The sequence below is a fragment of the Nuphar pumila genome, chromosome 12 (genome assembly GCF_984573655.1).
Source record: "Nuphar pumila chromosome 12, dmNupPumi1.hap1.1, whole genome shotgun sequence".
Taxonomy (NCBI): domain Eukaryota; kingdom Viridiplantae; phylum Streptophyta; class Magnoliopsida; order Nymphaeales; family Nymphaeaceae; genus Nuphar; species Nuphar pumila.
In genome coordinates, this window is record NC_143260.1 from 92934494 (window position 1) to 92956406 (window position 21913).

Genomic DNA, 21913 nt, shown 5'->3' on the forward strand with positions numbered 1-21913 from the left:
GCGATATCAACCAAAAAAGAAAATCATTTTGGGTCTTCCACATGAATCCTTTTCCTCCAATCATTTATATCCAATGCCATGTCCTCGGTGAGGTTCAAAGCATTCATATCCCTTCCTATCATCTCCATCCAAGTCTTCCTAGGCCTACCCCGACCTCTTTTAACTAATATATTTTCCCATTTCTCCAACCTTCTAACTGGAGCATCATTAGGCCTTCGCCGAATATGTCCAAACCACCATAAACAATTCTCTCGCATCTTATTTTCAATGGGTGCAACACCTACCTTCTTACGTATCTCCTCGTTCCGAATCTTATCTTTTATTGTATTTCCACACATCCATCTAAGCATCTGCATCTCAACTACACTCATTTTTTTAATATGATGTCTCTTGGCAGCCCAACATTCTGTACCATATAGTAAAGCGGGTCTAATAGTCGTCCTATAAAACTTTTCCTTCAACCGCAATGGCATTCTACGATCGCACAGCACTCCAGTTGCACTTTTCCATCTCATCCACCCAACCTTTATCCTATGATTTACATCTCCATCAATTTCTCCATACTTTTGAATGATGGATCCCAAATATTTGAAATAATCATTCACCGATATTTCTTGCTCACCAAGCTTCACTACACTCTCATCACTACTTCGTTGCTTACTAAACCGACATTCCATATATTCAGTCTTACTCTTACTCAACTTAAAACCTCTAGCTTCCAATGTCTGTCTCCATAATTCTAACTTAGCATTAACCCTATCTCTAGACTCATCAATCAAAACAATATCATCAGCAAACAACATACACCACGGTACATTTTCTTGAATTGATCTCGTAAGCTCATCCATCACTATCGCAAATAGGAAAGGGCTTAAAGCAGATCCTTGATGTAACCCAACCGTTATCGGAAAATTGGTTGCCACCCCTCCACACGTGCGGACATTGGTTACTACTCCATACATATCTTTAATTATACTAATGTACTTGAGAGAAACACCTTTCTTCATCATTGTCCACCAGAGAACGTCCCTAGGTACTCTATCGTATGCCTTCTCTAAATCAATAAAAACCATATGCAAATCTTTGTTCCTCTCTCTATATTTTTCAATAAGTTGTCTAAGAAGATGTATAGCTTCCATAGTTGATCTTCCAGGCATAAAACCAAATTGATTCTCCGATATCATGACAACCTTCCTCAACCTAGACTCAATCACCCTCTCCCAAAGTTTCATAGTATGACTCATGAGTTTTATACCACGATAGTTTGTGCAATCTTGTATATCACCCTTATTCTTATATAAAGGCACCAAAGTACTCTTCCTCCACTCATTAGGCATCTTATTTGTTCGCCAAATCAAGTTAAAAAGATTTGTCAACCATTCTAAACCTTTCTCTCCCAAGCATTTTCAAGCCTCGATAGGTATACCATCTGGGCCAACTGCCCTTCTTGATTTCATTTTCTTCAAAGCCTCTTCAATTTCTTTCTTTTGAATCTTGCGCATGAAGTCACGATTTATCTCATGAAAAGGAATGGAGAAGTCTCCAAGATCTTGAGCATGACTATCATTAAATAGCTTATCAAAATAATCTTTCCATCTCTCCTTAATCTCCGCATCTTTGACTAAAACCCTTTGCGTTTCATCTTTGATACATCTAACCATACCCAAATCCTTCGATTTTCTATCTCTCATCTTTGCAAGCCTATAAATATCCTTTTCGCCTTCTTTGGTATCCAACTTGTCATAAACCTCCTTATATACCTTAGCCCTCTCGTTTCGAACAACTTTTTTAGCTTCCTTCTTTGCTATCATATACTTCTCCAAATTCTTATTATCACGACTCTTACTTAGATTTCTATAACACTCTCTTTTAACCTTAATAGCTAATTTGACATCCTCATTCCACCATGATGTATCCTTACCTAGTGGTGCACCGCCTTTAGACTCACCCAATACCTCCTTAGCCACTTTTCTCATGTCACCCGCTATCTTATTCCACATTGATTATTAATCCTCCTTGAGACACCAATCAGCTTCCTTAACTACCTGCTCTACAAACATTCCTTGTTTAGCTCCTTTCAGTGCCCACCACTTAATTCTAGGATCTATCCTATGTCTATCCCTTTTGCGGCATTGTCTAATTCTAAGATCTAAAATTAAGACTCTATGTTGTGTAGCTACACTTTCTCTCAGTATAACCTTACAATCGATGCAACAACCCCTATCTCTCTTTCTAAGTAGGAAAAAATCTATCTGACTCGTATTAACCCCACTTTTAAATGTTACTATGTGAGACTCCCTCTTCCTAAACCAAGTGTTTTCTAAGATCATATCATAGGACAAACAAAAATCTAAAATCTTTTCTCCACTTTCATTTCTTTCTCCTATACCATAGCCTCCATGGATACTCTCAAATCCATCCCTACTAATGCCTACATGTCCATTAAGGTCACCCCCAATGAAAAGCTTTTCTCCATAAGATATCCCTTGTACTATTCTATCTAAATCTTCCCAAAATTGATGCTTAATGGAATCATCTAAACCTACTTGAGGTGCATAAACAAAGTAATCGACATTTTAAAGTCTTTGTTCTCACACAATAACTAATGATCAAGTTTGTTATCCTACTGATGCTGATGCAGGTGGCAATGGCGATATGGTTTATATTTCAGAATCCGATCTCCATTGAACATGATTGGGCTGTGCAATAACACTCCTCGGATGCACCTTCTAGGTTATGTGAGAATAAGTTGTCATGAATAATATGTTCTTAGGAGTTTGTAAGCATTGGAATAAAATTGTTTTTTTTTGGTGGTGTGTGCACGTGTCTGTGCCACTGGACATGTGTGTATTTATGTAAATATAAAAATATATAAATAAAATTGAACTTTTATTTTTTTGCAAAAAAATTATCAGATACGGCTGAAACCGCCACTATTTGTAAAGTGTGGTTTTTCAAAGCGTGATGGCTGAAACCATCACTAGAAAGTACTCGCTTGTGATGGAAGTAACCGACACTAGATGTTTGATTTAGTAACGGTTTGACCTGTCACTAAAACATTTAGTGACAGGACTTCTAGTGATGGCTCTTGTGCTTTTAGTGATAGATCTTGGGCCCTTTAGTGACGAAAAAGACTGGCACTAAAAGTCTATTTTGTTGTGTTGATTTCTAATGCAACAAAAGGACAGAAAAGCGGCGGTCAATGGAGGAGCCAATGGCAATGTTTGTTACTGAAAGCGTCATTCTGGTGTGGGTACCTAAGCGGGAGAGCAGCAATGAGAAAGAGAGAGAGAGAGAGAGTCTGTCGCTGATGATGGGAGCCGATGGCAATGCCTGAGAGCGTCAGAGTATTTGGGTTCTCAGCAGGAACAGCCACGACAAATAGAAGTTGAGAGTGAAGGATTTTAGGTTTTAAGTTTTTTTTTTTCTTTGAGCTTAGCGACATGGAGATGGCATTAACCGCTCATCCTCCCTCGCTTCTCATGCCTAAAAACAAGTGGCACGCTGCACCGGGCAGTACACTAGGGATGGTAGTGGATCGTTCGGGGTGGGGGACAAGGTCTCAACTCCCGCCCTGTCTCAAAATTCTACCCTTCATCCCTGCACGGGTTTTGATTTTAACTTTCATCCCCGTTTCATGTCCTCCATCCCCGGTCCAAACGGGGCAAGATGGGGCAGAATCCCATTTCTCTCCGATCCACTATCATCCCCAAAGGCATTTTAGTTATTTTAGTAACGGGGATGGGGGCAAGGGCCGGGTGGGGCAGGGGAAAGCATAAGTTTATTCCTGCCTCCATCCCCGCATGAGTTTTGATTTTAACCTTCATCCCTGCCTCCATCCCCGTTTCATGTCCTCCATCCCCGGTCAAAACGGGGCAAGATGGGGCAGAATCCCATTTCTCTCCGATCCACTATCATCCCCAAAGGCATTTTAGTTATTTTAGTAACGGGGATGGGGGCAAGGGCCGGGTGGGGCAGGGGAAAGCATAAGTTTATTCCTGCCTCCATCCCCGCATGAGTTTTGATTTTAACCTTCATCCCTGCCTCCATCCCCGTTTCATGTCCTCCATCCCCGGTCAAAACGGGGCAAGGCTGAGCCGGATCCTGATTTCCCCCGGCCCACTGCCATCTCTACAGCACACTTATTAAGTGCACTGGCCGGATCACCTAACCACTCTCCTTTCACTCAGACCAGTACCTTGCAGCAAAGTACTCGGCCGATTTCAGGATGTGAACTCAAAGGATTTTACCATGAGTTCACCCTTATGAAATGCGTAAATGATGCGAATGTTATTAACATGATTCCAATTCACCGGGCCCTCCATGAGAAATGGAATTCACGTCCTGTGACTGCCCAAGAACTGGATTCTGGAACTGCGCAAATGACCTTGTGTGAATACTAATCTCACAATTCTGAGATTCCAATTCACAATTGGGGGTCAAACAAACTTACGTGCTCACAGGAGTGCGATTGTGACGTGAATTTTACTCTCAACCGTAAATAAAAACCGATAGGCTTTATTTGGGTGATCAGCCTCTCTCTCTCTCTCTCTCTCTCTCTCTCTCTCTCTCTCTCTCTCTCTCCTTTTGCTTCTTGTGAGAGAATCATCGTCTTTGAGCATTCGAATGGTAAGATTTTGGATTCCGATGGATTCTTGAACATCCATCTTCGTTTATGAGACATTTATTTGTTTATATCTTTTCATTTTTGCAGGCAGATATTACAGAGAGCTTTAAATATGAAGAGGCAAGCATTTTAAAAATCATAACTCTACTCATTGCCTGCTTTCTTCCTATTCTGTTTTTTAATGTCCTTTTGACATAGCAAACTTATTTTCATTTCATAGGAATTCATGATCAATCGGCGTGGGCTGAAACTCTTCACTTGTAGATGGTTTGCCCACAAATCAAGAGCCAAAAGCACTAGTCTTTCTTTGCCATGATCACCATCTTCTTCGCCATGTTTTCTTTGATTGCCTATCAATTTGTTCATTATTCTTTGAAATTTTATCTTCCCCACGATTGATTATTCCTTCAATTCTATAGGATATTCAGTGGAATGTAGCATCACAATGAAAGGTAACGTGCTTTTTAATTGCTTTATTTTGTTTAACACAATGAAAGACAGTGTGTGTATGTATATATGTACACATGTTTGTCTGCTTGTATGCAATTTGACAGAATCAAAGACGTGAATATATAAGAAAAAAACAGGTCCTACTTTTCGCATTTGATGCATATTATAGGTACAGGGATAAGGTTCGCAGAAGCAGGGTTGGCTGTGTATGGAATCGACTATGAGGGCCATGGAAAATCATCTGGCTTGCGAGGATATGTTCCTAGCTTTGATGCAGTCGTTGGTGATTGTAGTGATTTTTTCACAAGTGTTGCAGGTAAGAAGCAAGAAAATTTCACTACTTCATCAACCCTTTCATGTAACTGAGTTTGATTACCTTTGGTTTTCTTGATTTGTAGAGAGGAAGGAGAACAAGAACAAAATGAGATTTCTGTGGGGGGAATCAATGGGTGGTGCGGTTGTTCTTCTAGTGCACAAGAGGCAGCCTGCTTATTGGGATGGTGCAATTTTGGCCGCACCCATGTGCAAGGTCTAGCTATATGAAACTAAATTTCCTTAAAAAGTTTTGGTTAACCTTGTTTCTTTGGTGCTATTTACAGAGGGCAGATCCAGTACTCGGGCAAAACACAGAAAATTGCTGCATGAAACAGCGAAAATCTCTGTGCACAATTGTTAAATACTTGGTCCAAGTACTGGACCTGCTCTCTATTTTAATTAGAAACCTTTGCAAATGAATTTAAGTGACCAATCTGATAATTTCGGGACTTGGGTACCCAGATATCCGATGAGTTCAAGCCAAGTCCTTTGGTAATCAGCATTCTACGCAAGCTATCTAAGATCATCCCTACATGGAAGATTATCCCTACTAATGATATTATAGATGTTGCCGTAAAAGAACCAAAAAGAAGAGACGAGGTAAGAGAAAATATATATTTTTTTACTTAATTATAATGCTTATTCTTTGCAAGAACTGATCACATGAGAATGAAATTGATGCAGATTTAGTGTTTGGTATTGCAGCTTCGTTCTAATCCATATTGCTTGAAGGGAAAACCTCGTTTGAAGACTGGGTTTGAACTCTTGAAGGTTAGCATGGAAATTGAGAAAAGTCTACACGAGGTATGCTAAATTTTCATATATGCCAATGTATAAATTTTAGGTTGTTTTGCAAATTGGACCCTGCCTTATAGCCGATTTGCAAAATAGTCCCTGTCTTATGCCATGTTACAAATCAGCTCCTTCCTTTTCTTTAACCCTTGCAAATCTGTTTTTGAGGTCAACAGCTGTTGGCTTTACGACGGTAACTGTTAAAGGGAAGACAAATTGATAGTTCTGCCTTGCATGAGGACCAATTTGCAAAATGTTAATAAAGTAAGGACTAATTTGCAAAAGGTTTAACAACTATTTGATGAACGGCATCTTGGTGACGGGTTAACCATGGTCAAACCAACAGCCGTTGACAGAAGAACTAGTTTGTATTAAAGGTGGGAAAGGCGAGGACTCTTTTGCAAAATGACATAAAGCAGGGGCTATTTTGCAAATCATTTTTTAGGTAGGGACCAATTTGCTAAAAACCCTAAATTTTTTCCTGGAATGGTATTTCTATTTGTAGAATTATTTATTTCACATATCAGCTGTCAACTTATCTCTAGATGAACAATTTACAAAAAAGGTGACTAACTTATTAGTTATTTGCAAATTGGACCTGACGTTTTAATTTTTACATTTAACCGTCTGATTTTCAAAGACATGCGTTGTCCTAAAATCAGTCAATTGACCTTTACTTAATGAATGAAAAGACCAAAATGTCCACATTTTTAAAACCTATAGGGGTGTCAACGGGTTGGGTTTACCCAGACCCGACCCGAGCCAAACCCTATATGTGTATGGTGATAAATACTAAGACCCGATTAAGACCCTGGTTTGGACCCGAAGGTCTGATTAATACATGCACCCGAGTATAGTTTGTGAAATTTTATATCAGACTCGGACCCGACCTGGGTTCCGATTAAGTCCCACAAATTTTCAATGTAAAAATGATAAAAAAATTTGATTTTATCGAGTGTGGACTGGGTCTGGTTCATGTAGTTTTTATCGGATCCGGGTATGATTTTTTTATAGTGATCCCGATTAGACTTGGGTCCTGACCCAGTATCATACCCGAAAACTGGGTCTAAGTCGTGTACCACCTGGGTTTGATCCAAACCCCACCTCTTGACACCCCTACCTGTAGAGATGGAGAGAGAGAGAGAAGTGGTGGCTGTGGGACAAACCATCCTCTTCCCTTTCTCCCTTTCTCTCTTTCTCTTTTTACTTTTAGAAGTGAGAGTATTTTGGTTTTTTCCTTCAATAAGTCAAGGTCAACTACCTGATTTTAGGACAGGATAAACGTTTCCTTGACTTGGAGATGCAGGTGGTTAAATGTAAAAATTGAAATGTCAGTCTTTCATTTGTAAATAGTGATAAGTTGGGTGCCTTTTTTGTAAATTGTTCCTTCTATAGATAGAAATATGTCTGGCTATCTTTTTTTCTTTTCTTTTCCATTAAATCAAATTTTTGACTCAATCATGTGTGCACGTTTTAATAATCAAACCATGATCACATTTGGAAAGCTAGTTTTATGGAAAACAACAAACAAATGGTAAATTATTAATAAAAAACTCATTCAAATGTCTTGATGACCTGATCAAGCAATAACCTATTCTTTAATCCCTTTCTTAAGTTGCACCATAAACTGCAGTTTCCAATTAAATTGAAAAAACTTAAGACTTGACATAAATTTTAGGGTTTTCCCTACTATGTAAATTATTGTTATTGTTACCATATTCATATCCTGCTTATTAGTTCCTTGACCACACTTCATGACAAAATCTATTCAAGTCTTTCTTTCCCTACCACTGCAAAAGGTTTATAACTATAGTCAAGAAGAAGGAATTACTATAATTAATGGAAAATATCTCATTTGAATTTCTTGTGAACCATTTGCCTGTTTTTTTTTTCTTTGAAAACTGCTTTCAGCTTAGACTTTTTTTTTTTTTTTGCTCAAAAAATTGAGTCAGGGTCTTTATAATGAGTGTCCCAACTGCAAGTGGGATTTTATGTATTGTTTTATGACAAGACCCTTGACTTTCCTTGTTTTATATCGTGGTCAGGTATCATTGCCCTTCTTGATAGTGCACGGTGAGGAGGACCGAGTAACTGACCCCTTGGTCAGCAAGCTCCTATTTGAGTCTGCATCAAGCACGGACAAGACCCTCAAACTATACCCAGGGATGTGGCACGCTTTGACTTTTGGCGAGCCACCGGAAAACTTTGAGTCGTCTTCTCAGACATATTCAACTGGTTAGACAAGCGTGTTACACTAGGAAATTCAAGGGTCGAGAGAGAGCACAAGACTGAGAACAAGAACCAGAGTCGGACACCTTAGAGTCAAGGTTGACCATGTTGTTCAATGGTTCAGTCAGTCAAACAGGAGATGACTATGGAAGATGGTGTACTTGGTCTGGCATATTTCTGAGTACAGTTGTGCTTTCTAGTTACAAAACATTTACTAAATGGTATACATTAGGGGACCAAGCTGCTGATGCCAAAGAAGAAACCAAATAATTTTAGGGAGCCAATCTTTTGCCGTAATTCTAAAAATGGACCTCATGTTTCCGAATTTACTTATACCTACAAAAGGTTTCCTGAAATTATGGGTGGGAACGGGCCAGCCTGGCCAGGCTCAGTCAATATTGACCTGTCAATTGATGGGCCGACCTATCCTACTCATTAGGCCCTTGGGCCTAATTGGGCTGTGCTGTCTCAGCTCGTGAGTAAATAAATATGATTAATATATAATTACACACACGTGTGTCTGTTTACGTACTTTTTTTATAGAATTTATAACCTGAAGAGACCACACCCGGCATGAATAGTCACGCTGGCTCAGCCTGCCATACCTACTATCGTTGTGCCGACTTTTTCTTTTAGATTAGCATTTATTTTATTAATTCATTTGGGTCTATAATAAAACCATTAATTATTTTTTGGAAGTCCTTTGCAGAGGGCAGCACTCTTTTATTTACTTAGTTAATTAATTAATTTTTATTTTCAAGGCAACAAAAGTAGTTCATTGTGGAGTACAAAAGTACTTATCATGTTCTCTGAGTTCGACCTGGACTTCACCACTAGTGTGAACAAGTTTTTATGATTTGATGCACAGTTTGCACAAACATTTTTATTGAAAATATTATTTTAAAATGCTTTATTGAAAAAGTTGCATCAACCAGCGTTTAATAACCTCTTAGAAGTAGATTTAAAAATAATAATAATAATTTAAAAATTATAATAATAATTTAAAAATTATAAAGAAAATCATTCATTAAAACTACTAAACAAATTGGGTGAGTTACAATTCAAACAATCATCACAACTGAATTGGACTTTTGTGAATAACATTTATTATAAAAAAATCAAGTCAGTCCCAACAAATTTAAAATAATATCAGAGTCTCTCAATATCTATAATAAAAATATATAGTTTATCCAAAAGATTTTTTAAGAAAGAAAAAGATTGGCTCTCGACACCATTGCAACATTGCATTATTGTAGGGATCCTCAATCAGTATCTACATGTTATATTTGGGGTTAGACTCATCGAGTCTTAGTAGGGAATATCAAAACACCATACATGTAAACATAACCAAGTATAGATGAAACATACTTTCATTCAGTTACCAACAATCAACTAAGAAAATATTCATTTAGAGCACATTCAGTTAAATTATGCATGTACTTACCAATGCAAACCCAGTATCTCTATTATGCTTGAGTACCTTTAACTTCTTTTATTTAGATTTTCTTTCTTAAGTGATGCATGTGATGCCTAACTAATGCACATACAATTATTGTTTCAATATCTTTACTCTGTGGATACTAATATAGATTTTACCTAGATCACATCAATGGCTTAGAATAGGATATATTTAAACAAGTCGTGGCTTAACCCTGGCCATTAATCAGTCACCATTTTTGGGTGAGGGACAGCCTTATCGAGAGAGAGCTCTCAGCACCTCTATTCTCGTATATTAGACGTCACTCATGAGTTACATACCTACCACCCCTCAGCTACTGTGGAGGTTTTTCCTATCTATGTGACGGGATAGAAGCAACCTTCCGTGCTTAAAAAAAAACTTCCATGAAATCGAAAGTATCACTTACCTTCTCATAGTATGCAACAATAAAATTAATGTGAATATTTGATCTTTTTATTACATTAATTCTATTATCATTCATGCACAAATATAATTAACCTATTTTGAGGTTTTGTGCCTCTATTTTGGGCACACTGACGCAAGATTTCAAAGCCTATCCTGAGTAGCTTTCAATCTATCTCGGATCTTTTGAATTTCTTGTATATAGTGCTGCAATACCATTAGTAATTTGGTTGATTGCTTAATGATATCATCCTAGTAAGTTGGTGATCTGCATGGCCTTCCATATAAAGCCTCATATAGATTCATCACAATACTTTCGTGATAGTTGTTGTTATATGCATACTCCACTAAACACATATGCACATCCCAGTTACCCTTCCAATCAAGCATACAAGCTTGCAACATGTCTTCTAGGGTTTGAATTGTCCTTTCTGACTGACCATTAGTATGGCAGTAAAACACGATACTAAATTTAAGTTTTGTACCTAATACTTGCTGAAGTTATCCACAAAATCATGATTTAAACTATGTATCACGGTTCACAATGATCGAAATTGGTACTCTGTGTAACCTCACAATTTTCTTGACATACAAATCAGCCAGACTCTCCAGAAGTTGATTGATCCTGATAGGTAAAAAGTGAACAGACTTAGTGAGTTTGTCAACTATAACCCAAATTGCATCGTGCTTCTTGCGGGTCTTCGATAGACCTACCACAAAGTCCATGGTAATGTCTTTTCATTTTCATTGGAGAATCTCGATTCTCTACAATGTTCCATCAGGTCTTTGGTGCTTGATCTTAATCTGCTGACAAGTCAAGCATCTAGAGACATATGCCTCTACTTTTTAATTTATGTCATTCCACCAATATTTTTACTGCATGTCTTTAAACATCTTGCTACCTCTAGTATGGATGGTGTATTTGGTCTTATGGGCTTCATCAAGAATTTCTTTTCTCAATTCAGGGTTATCTGGTACCCAAAGTCATTCTTCCATATGGATACTTCCATAATCTTAAATACGAAAAGATGTACCTTCTTCTAGTGCTCTTGCTTTCAGTTTTTTGTATTAAACGTCTTGCTTCTATTCTGTAATGATTCTCGAGAGAATCTTTGATTATATGGTCAAGCCAAACAACTAAATAACTATGTGACCATCTGAAAATGGTTTCCATGCAATAAAATTCTCCACAAGCTTTCAACATTTCACAAGACTGGCTAGAACAATACCAGACTTGCAACTAAGCATATCTGCTACGACATTTTTCTTTACTAGCTGATAGGATAAAGTAAATTCAGTCTTTGATAAACTCTAACCATCATTGTTGTCTCATGTTTAGCTCTTTGTAAGAGAACAAATATTTGAGACTCTTATGATCCGAAAAGACTTTAAACTTATCTCCATACAAGTAGTGTTGTCAAAGCTTCAGTGCAAATACTACTGCTGCTTGATCCAAGTCATGGGTTGGATAGTTCCGTTCATGAATCTTTAATTGACAGGATGCATATGTTGTACCTTTATCATTCTATATTAGCACACAACCCAAACTTGTTCTAGAGGCATCTGTGTATACCATAAAACTACCTCGACAAGAAGACAAAGCCAAGACAAGAGTTGTTGTGAGCTTTGTTTTCAAAATTTGGAAACTCTCTTCACATTTGTCCATCCAGTCAAACTTGATTCTTTTGTGCAAGAGTTTGGTCATAGGTAAAGCAATTATAGAAAAGTCTTTAATGAATCATTGATAGTATCCCTCTAGACCAAGAAAACTCCTAATGTTACTGACATTCTTAGGTTGCTTTCAATCCAGTACGACTTCAACTTTGGTCGGATCCACGAATACTCCATTCCTAGATATCACGTGACTAAAAAATATGACTTCTTCGAGCTAAAATCCACACTCGAAGAACTTATCAAACAATTGATACTCCCTAAGGACTTCTAATATGATCCATAAATGCTCTCTATGCTGCTTCAAATCTCTGAGTAAATCAAGATGTCATCAATGAATACAATCACAAATGTATCCACATAAGGTCGAAATGCTCGGTTCATGAGATCCATGAAGGTTGCTGGTGTATTAGTGAGTCTAAAAGGCATCACTACGAACTTATAATGTCCATACCTCATTCGAAAGGCAGTCTTTGGGATATCTTTGTCCTTAACTCTGAGTTGATAGTACCTAGTTCTAAGGTCGATCTTCAAAAATAATTTTGCCTTCTGTAATTGATCGAACAAATCCTCGATACGTGATAACAGATACTTGTTCTTGTTGGTAGCATGATTGAGCATCCTATAGTCAATGCTCAATCTCAGTGTTTTGCCCTTCTTCATAACCAGTACAACTACACCCCAATGAGATACACTGGGTTAAATGAATCCTCAATCCATAAGCTCTTGTACTTGTTTATTCAACTCCTCGAGTTCAGCTGGTGCCATACGGTATGGTGCTTTGAAAATTGGCATTGTTCCATGCAACAACTCGATATCAAACTCTACTTCTCGCTATGGAGGAACTCCAGGTAACTCTTTTAGGAATACATTTGGGAATTCTCTTACTACATCTAACTCCTCTATTAACGAAGTTTTAGGTTCAACTAGAGTGATATTGACCAAAAAAAGTAGTACACCCTTTCTGTATGTATTTTTGTGCTTTCAATGAAGAAATCACTATGCCCTTCAATGTGGGCCTAAAAAGTTTAAATTCTACTATTGTACAATCGGGTCTAGTAAAAAAAAAAATCTTCTCGACATATGATTGCATGGTACTCGAATAATCAATCCATGCCTAATATGATATCAAAGTTAGTCGTATCGAGTAGGATCATATCAGTAGGTAAGTTTTTTTCTGTGATAAACACTTCTATGTTTGGTACATAGGTTATGCACAAGAATGTTCATCAGTCAAAGTATGTACCTCCAACGGGTAGCTCAGGGTTTCAATAGATATATGCAGTTGTTTTATGAATTTTTCCAAAATGAAAGAATGAGTAGCACTACAATTGAATAAAGTAAGATCTGCTTGTCCAGTGATTAGTATGGTACCTTGCACCAACTCGCCTTTGGTTAGTTGCTCCACAGTAGTAGCATATAGATGCGTCCTGTCATTACTTTATATCCTGTTATCTTCTATCGATGTTGATGTTATCACTGCAATGTTTTGGGTCCTTTCCTCCCTTCGTTGGATTGCTTCTTGTTGTAATCTTTGACGTAGTGGCCAATATTGCCACAATACAGACATATGTCAGTCTCACGGGAACAAGGTTGCCCCAGATGGTTAACTCAACAGTTAGAGCAAGATTGTGTTAGCCCTTATTGTTCAGGCCTTGTGCCTCTCTGTGGTCTCGACTTCTTTTTTGGTGGTATGAACCTTCTACCACCTGAATGTTTTGGGAAAAATCTTTTCTTAGTTCAGTTCCTCTAACCTATTGATTATTGTACCCCTTGATTAGGTTGGCCTTTCTAAGATTCGATGCAGTCATGAACTAGGAGAGTAGTCACCTCAATGGCCTTATCTAGAGCCTTGGGTCCATGAGTATAGACCTTCGTCCTCAAGACTGGTTTAAACCCATATGCAAACTTCGTCGCATGTTTCTCCTCTATAGTGTAGACATTGGGAAATATCGTTCTAATCCGCAGAATCTAGTGGTGTAGTCTGCCGATGTGGATCCTCCTTACTATAGACCTAGGAATTCTTATATCTTTCTGCTCTTCTCATGCTTCAGGAAATAGGTTGTGTGGAATACTTCAACGAATTGCTCTCATAGCACTCGTCCGTTGAGGAACTCAACTTCTAGGGTTGTAGCCCACCATCTTTCTGCATTTTCTTTAAGCCGAAAGGTTTCAAAGTCCACTTTACCATCCTCAGGGACTCATAGAACTTTAAAGATCATTTTGACCTCTCAAATCCAGTGTTTTGCCACTTCAGGGTTGGATTTTCTAGTGAAACAAGGAGGATTCATATCCATAAACCTCTTATATGAGGCTCTGTCCATTGCTAGTGGCAAAGGTGTTGAGCGATCATGTATAACTTGTTGGAGGTTGTCACCCATCGTGTGTATGAATTCGACTTACTGCCCAACAACCCCGACCAGGTTAGCTAGGGTGTCCATGATGGTGTTGCATATTCCTTGCCACACCATCTAAGGATCATACAAGAAAGTACTTTTATAAGTGAGGTCGGTTTTTATCTTGTTATCATATATTCGATAAACTTGCTCTCATAACAATCAATTACTCACACCAGTAAGAAGCAAAAAGTAGATATATTATTATTCTTGTTTTATTGGTTCACAACAACACACAACAGAAATAAGAAGATACCCAACACTGTTAGCAAACACTTAGAAACTATCCTGCTATAAAATTTAGGAGTTTTTAACTCTTACAAAAAGTTGGATATATCTACATCCTAAGGGCGGTGGGTGTAGTGCCTACGATATTCCAGCTTGTTTATGTGTGCCTTCGCTTAGGCATAGGAGTGTGGGGTGGTGATGCTGGTGTGTATTATGGAGATTCAGGAGGTGTAATGAATGCCATAGGGGAGTACTCAGGTGAAGCAAAAGTGTAAATGGGTGAATCCAGCCCCCATTTTCCATACTGTAGGGTTTGGATCCTCTACTACTAGAGGTACTGGTACTGGGCTAGCGTGAGAGAGCACATCCATCTGCATTTCTATATTCCCTTGCCATTTTTCGTATTCCATCTTTAATTGACACTCATCTATAATGTGTCCCCTCATTCCATAGTACGTACAATCACTTAACTCACGTATGCAAATCTCTCCTGTGTGGTCCATGTTGCACCTTTTATAGGATTGTGCTTCCTGTAAGAGCATCTGAATGTTGTAGGAGACCGTTTGAACAACCCAGTTCAAGTGATCAGGTCCTTGAGCTAAATCTTATAGTGATGTGACATCTCTCTTTCCAAGACATCTAAACACAAGTAAGCTATTGAGTTCTTCATAATCAAATCACAAATGTTTGACATAGAACAAAGCAATAAACTTAAAACCCGTGATACTTATAGTGCAATTGTAGATGTTGATGAGCCTTGAACTATTTTTCCTAACCATGCTCTGATATCAATGCGGTAATGCACCAAAATTTTCAACTTAAAAAATATAGAATTTTAACCATTTTTTTTTAAACAACATAGTAGACATATTTGGGTTTAAAAAGTCGGACAATCCAGAGGGTTATAAAAATAAAATATGTGCTTGAAACATAGATCCATTTTCATCTCACAAATTGGAAGAAATAATTTATATTCCATATGTCTCACATAGTTTAAAATATTACAAATCCCCAAATATTAATAAAACATCTCATTTATAATGAGACACCTAAAAGCTTGTCTAAGATCATCACGTTAGTTAGGAAAGGATGGTTCATGGCCTCGCCGCATACTGTGCCTTAGCACCACATCATCATTCATCACTTGTGCCCTACGAAACAGGGTCAAAACTCTTGTGAGCCAGTAAATAAATTCACATAATGTGCATCATGATAATTAATCAAACATCTATCATGAATATCATGACATGTTGCATGACAATTAGAGAATTGCAGATAATTCATTATGTAACTTCAATATTATAGCATAGAATCTCAAGTAAGGAATATGAATTACGTAAAGAAATACTAACTATATTAGTCAGTTAGCAGTGTTAGTAACATTAGTTTTGATAGGCTTACCACCTCTGGATACGTATAGGCAATTGTCATCATGCCAACTAGAGTATACTATGTTGTTCATTATGCAAATTGTATATTTACCGTAGTACCTTAGTGACCGAATAAACCAACCCAAGCCCACGGTCCATAACCAAGAGATTTTTGGCACAAAGGAAAACCAGATTGCAATCTCCTACTACTGTAGTAGCTGAGGTATACCACTTTTGGGCAACTTCGACCTCTCTAATTTCGAGTGATCCAAGGATGCCTTTGCTCCTTAATTCAAGTCAGTATGACATGTAGCTCAAACCTACATGAGACATCATCACTAGGGGCTATATTGTTCCACCCTCTCTACGGTGGACCATGGTGTGAATGGGTTATATGGGTGGTTTCATCTTTATTAAGATAGTTAGCATTCTATGTCCTCACTTCATGAGGCAAATAGGCTCAATAGCCTCCATACTCTCCTCAGAGTAGTATACGTGTTATGACATGGTTTTGCCCAACACAATTCACGTGCTCTGGTGCCTTTAGCCCATGTGAGCACCTCACCGGTGAAGGCAACAACAATGATTTTTAATGTGTAGATGTTTGCATGTGAAGTGGGACTTCCTCTCACAATATGAGGTCACAACCCACCCAAGCTCTCAATAGAGCATTAATCCATCAATGCATTTCAACAATTAGTTCATAACCACACACAAGTCCAATGATGTTCATATATGCCTCAATGTACCATGTTATAGTACAATAATGCATAACATTCAAATGCAATAAGATGCATTTGTACAGCATGCTATGTATATCATTTTTGTGTAGGTTTCATAGCCAATTCGGGAGGCAACAGTTTATGTTAAAAACATGAACATCATTATCACATTCATCTATTCATCATATGCTACTTATGTAAGTTCTTTGAATCAAGTATAGCGTCATGTCATATGCATCTTTCATTTTTTGCATGGCCTTAAAATTTTATAGGCAATTTGCATTTTATCATAACATGAACAATTGTTATCATATGACACTCAGCCCAAGCATAGACATTCCCTATGTTATGACATAATGCATTATGTCAAGCATAATCATAAGTATTCCATTCATTATGTCAATGTGCATTTATCCCAAATATGAGCATAAGTAAACACAATTTCCATGAGCAATGTCATATTGCAATTATCATGAGCATAGATAAGTGTGATCATTTCATATGCAATGTCACCTTGCATTTATCATAAACATATGTATAAATATGTTGATTTCATGTGCAATGCATCTATCATATGTATGAGCATAGACATGTATGTTCTTTTCATATACCTTATCATATTGCATCTATCCCAAGTATGAGCATAGGCAAGCATGATCTTTCCATGTGCAATATCATATTGCATCTATTGTAAACATATGCATATACGTATTGATTCTATGTGCAATGTTATATTGCATTGATCATATACATACATATAGGTAAAACAAGTTAATTCCTTGTAAAAATCGTATTGCATTGATCATAAGCATATGTTAAAGCGTAGTAATTGTCATAAGGCAATTGATTTCTTATTTTCGAATGTTCATGAGCATCTAACTCACTATCCAGTTGACATAATGATATTCTCATGTTTACACATGAAAAACTAAAACTCACGCAAAAACCTTTCAAGTATGCGTATAAGAATATTTTTACAATATAGTTCGCTTAGGTTTTGGCATAATATATTTAGGCCAAAACAGGTTGGTATGTGTAGCTATAGACTCCATTCTATCTGTTGCCACAAATTGATTTTCGTATTGAAACCCCTTCATCTTCCTCCTTGCTTTTGATTTTCTTTTTCTTTTCTTTCTTTGATTTTTCTTGCAGCTAAGGAGCCACCGACTGCTGGTCTGCCCAACCACTATTGGACTAGTTCTGGGTCAAACAGTCAGGCCCAGTTTAGACCTTGGTTGGACCAAGTCATTCGTTCCAGCCAGTTTGAACCAGCTCAGTACAAACTTCCTATAATGCCCCAAAATTTCCAACATTAAAAATATAGAATTTTTACCACAAAATTTTTTTTAATAGCACAACAGATATAATTTGGGTTTTAAAAAGTCGGATAATCCTAGCGAGTTACAGAAGAAAAATACGTGCTCGAAAGACATATCCATCCTCAGCTCATAAACTGAAGAAATTATTTCCATTCCTTAAGTCTCATATAGTTCCAAATATTACATATCCTTAAATAAAACATCTCATTTATAATGAGACACCCAAAAGTCTGTTCCAAGCTCGTCAGGTTAGTTAGGAAAGGATGGTTCATGGCCTCGCCACATACTGTGCCCTCGCACCGCATCATCATTAATCACTTGCACCCCATGAAATAGGGTCAAAACTCTTGTGAGTTGGTACACAAATTTACACAACATGCATCATGGTATTTAATCAAACATCTATCATAACATGCTTCAAGACAATCATATACATGCAGATAAAGCATCATGTAACTTCAATATCATATCATAGAATCTCAAGTAAGCAATATGAATAACATGATTATAACTTGGAATCTCAAGTAAGCAATATGAATAACATGATCATAACTAACTGTGTTAGCTAGTTTGCAGTATTAGTAATTTTAGTTTCAATAGGCTTACCTCCTCTAGGTACGTAGAGGCAATTGTCATCATGCCAACTAGAGTATACTATGATGTTTATTATGCAAATTGTATATTTGATGTAGTATCTTATTGATCGAATAAACCAACCTAAGCTTGTGGTCCATAACCAAGAGATTTTCAACACAAGAGCAAACCAGATTGCAATCTCCTACTACTGCAGCAGCTGAGGTATACTACTTTTGGGCAACCTCGAACTCTCTAACTCTGAGTGATTGGTGGTCCAAGGACTTCTTTGCTCCTTAATTTAATTTGGTATGACATGTAGCTCAAACCTACATGCGATATTGTCACTCGGGGCTGTACTGTTTCACCCTCTCTAAGGTGGACCATGGTGTGAATGAGTTACATGGGTAGTTTCATCTTTATTAGGGTAATTAGTATTCCATGTCCTCGCTTCATGAGGCAATTAGGATCAATAGTCTTCATACTCCCCTCAGAGTAGTATACATGTCATGACATGGTTTTGTTCAACCCAATTCACTTGCTTTGGTGCCTTTAGCCCATGTGAGCACCTCGTCGGTAAAGGTGAGAAAAAAAATCTTAAATGTGTGGATGTTTGCATGCAAAGTGAGACTTCCTCTCATAATGTGGGGTCACAACCCACCCATGCTCTCATTAGAGCATTAATCCAGCAATGCATTTCACAGTTAGTTCATAACCACACGCAGGTTCAATGATGTTCATACATGCCTCAATGTATCATGTCATAGCATAATAAAGCATAATATTCAAATGCAAAGAAATAAAATAAAAATATTTTTCTAATGGTGTATGAAACGCTAGAAACTAACAGACGGGTGCCAAGATATGGCCCCAAAAGCAATCCTAAAAACAAGTGTTGAACAGGGGATGGGATGCCTATCTATATTGGAAATTCAGAATAATAGCAAAAAGAATAGAGAGAGGAGTCTATTATCTTTCCAATGCCATTGACATCACAATGATCTGATAAGCAGTTTGAGAGATAAGACTCCAAGAATGTTGACAAGTTGACTATTTCACAACACGGGATAAATACCAGTACTGGTTTTTGAGTTAGAAAAGAAAGCACTATAAAAGAGTTTTCTGCTTCTGTGGAAAACTAGACAAACTTAGATATGAGTCTTAGCTTTACAATGAGAAAGAAAATGCAAGTTTTCATCATTGGATCGTTGAGATATGGATAAAAAAATAAGTGGCAAAAAAAGTCATTGAAATGATTGTTTCTTACAGTTTGTGCTAGTTTTTAGAGGCTTTAGAAACGAAATCTGAAAATGGGCCGAACATGGGAAACGTAGTCACATTCATCAGATTTTCGATGAGCCTAAGAACATAAAAAAGTGAACTACGAGTGCAGAGATATGCCTTTGTCACTGTGATAGTGCCAAAAATAGAAAATAAAAAAAGGAATAGACTGCGGATTTGGATCTTAGGTGGATCCAGATTCAAAAAAGTGCAAACAAGTACCAACCTTGTAACACTATCCTGGGTACTTCAATTCTTAGACCAGGCAAATGGATCCCACAATGATCGCCATTCTATGGATTCTGAGTTTTTAAAAACTAAACACATAAGTTTTTTCACCAAAAATTACTTAGAAAATAGATCTGTGATCCAGATCCGAATATTAGAAGAAAATGAGAACCATTCTTTAAAATCTCACACCTTTCCTCCTCTGTTGAGTAGGGATCGGTCGGATCAAGGGTGTCAAATCATTGTTTCTAAGGTTAAGTTGCGAAGAGGAAGCATACCTCGAACACATAAACCTAGAAAAAGCGAGTTTGGTGTTGGAAACCACCAAAAGTCCGAAAAAGCAAGAAAATGACAAATATACGAACATTAGATAAATCTAGGCTTATAAAAATATATTAAATAATTAAAATAACAAAAAAATATAACCAAACTTACTACGGTCTTAGGTAGCCCTCTCTACGTCAGTTGAGTGTGGGGGAGCCCAAACGACAATTCGACTTGGTTCGAGCTCCAAAAGGCAGTAAGTTGGATGATCTAGACCCTAAGCTAGGCTAGGCCATGAAAGGATTTTGAAGTGTAAAGTTGCTCGAGCTTTTTATTCCAGATCCTACCTTCTCTTTGAAATAGGGACAAGGCCTCCTATTTGTAAGATTTGAGTAGATTTGGAGATGTTTCTTACATATCTGAAATCTAAAGGTAGATCTACAGCTGTAGTTAAAATGATTTGAATAAAAGGTTGGGATTTGACTTTTGGGAGGAGATTAGGATATAGGATCTTGATTTTAGGAAGGTCATTAAGTGAGGAGACAACTTAGGCTGTCAAAAGGTACATAAGCATGGGTTGGGGGGGGGGGGGGGGGGGGGGCATTCTCTAGGTTGTCGATATTCAAAATGTGAGTAGTTTTGAAAAAGTTTTAACGACAATTGAGCAAGGTATAACCACAAATGATTTGTCATTATAACTACTAACGACAAATGATTTGTCTTTATATCTCCAATAACAAGATATAGCAACAAGAATTTTGAAAGCTATAACGACAAATATGAGGTGTATAACCAAAAAGAGCTATTTTGAAAAGGGATATAATAACGACAATTCAAAGGGTAATAACAACAAGTCACGGTGCTAAATGAAACATACTATCGGATTTCAGTTTTTCTTTTGAAATTTTGATTGTACATGTGTGCTCTATATGCTTGTTTATATATGCATGAGTTCTTAGAGCACTTGATTCCAATGCATTGATAGGCTTTTATCAGGTTTCAAAAATCAATAGCCTATAATTTTCATAAAATTTTGAGGATCCAAATACCATTTTTTCATCCAAAATGCGTGATCCAAGTGTTGATTTCAAGTAAATCAATCATACTAAACACATATGTATGGTCAAAATTTTAAAAAAATACTGAAAAACTAATAAAATGATTTATTCAACACTGTCCCATATTTAGCATGAATGTATATATATATATATATATATATATATATATATATATATATATATATATATATATTTATATATAGTAGAGCTTAGTTGCTTGATTAATAGGTGCTTGAGCACCTACTTGATTATGCTCTGCCCATCACGTGCTTGATGGATGGCCAGCGCAAAAACAAAAAAAATCCCATAAAAAATGGGTTAAAACGTGCTCAAAACCGATCTAAACTCACACAAATGGGCATTAGTGATGTTATCTAAGCACGCTAAATGTTCAAAAGGAAGCGGTGGTATTTTTAGCACAAAAACTCATTTTTGATGTTATTTGGTTTTTTACGCATGGCCGTCCATCAAGGGTGTGATGGACGGTCCGCTTGATTAAGTAGGTGCTCAAGCACCAACTCATCAAGCA

The 21913-nt window shown here is 37.3% G+C and overlaps 1 pseudogene across 1 annotated transcript; it reads left to right on the top strand.

Moving 5' to 3' along the window:
- The first annotated feature begins 4585 nt into the window (after window positions 1-4585).
- Window positions 4586-8695, top strand: LOC149821180 (caffeoylshikimate esterase-like; annotated as a pseudogene). Its single transcript, XR_016426584.1, has 8 exons — window positions 4586-4629; window positions 4715-4747; window positions 4848-5079; window positions 5247-5393; window positions 5476-5606; window positions 5855-5992; window positions 6098-6196; window positions 8230-8695. The product of XR_016426584.1 is annotated as a caffeoylshikimate esterase-like (transcript).
- The last annotated feature ends 13218 nt before the right edge of the window (window positions 8696-21913 follow it).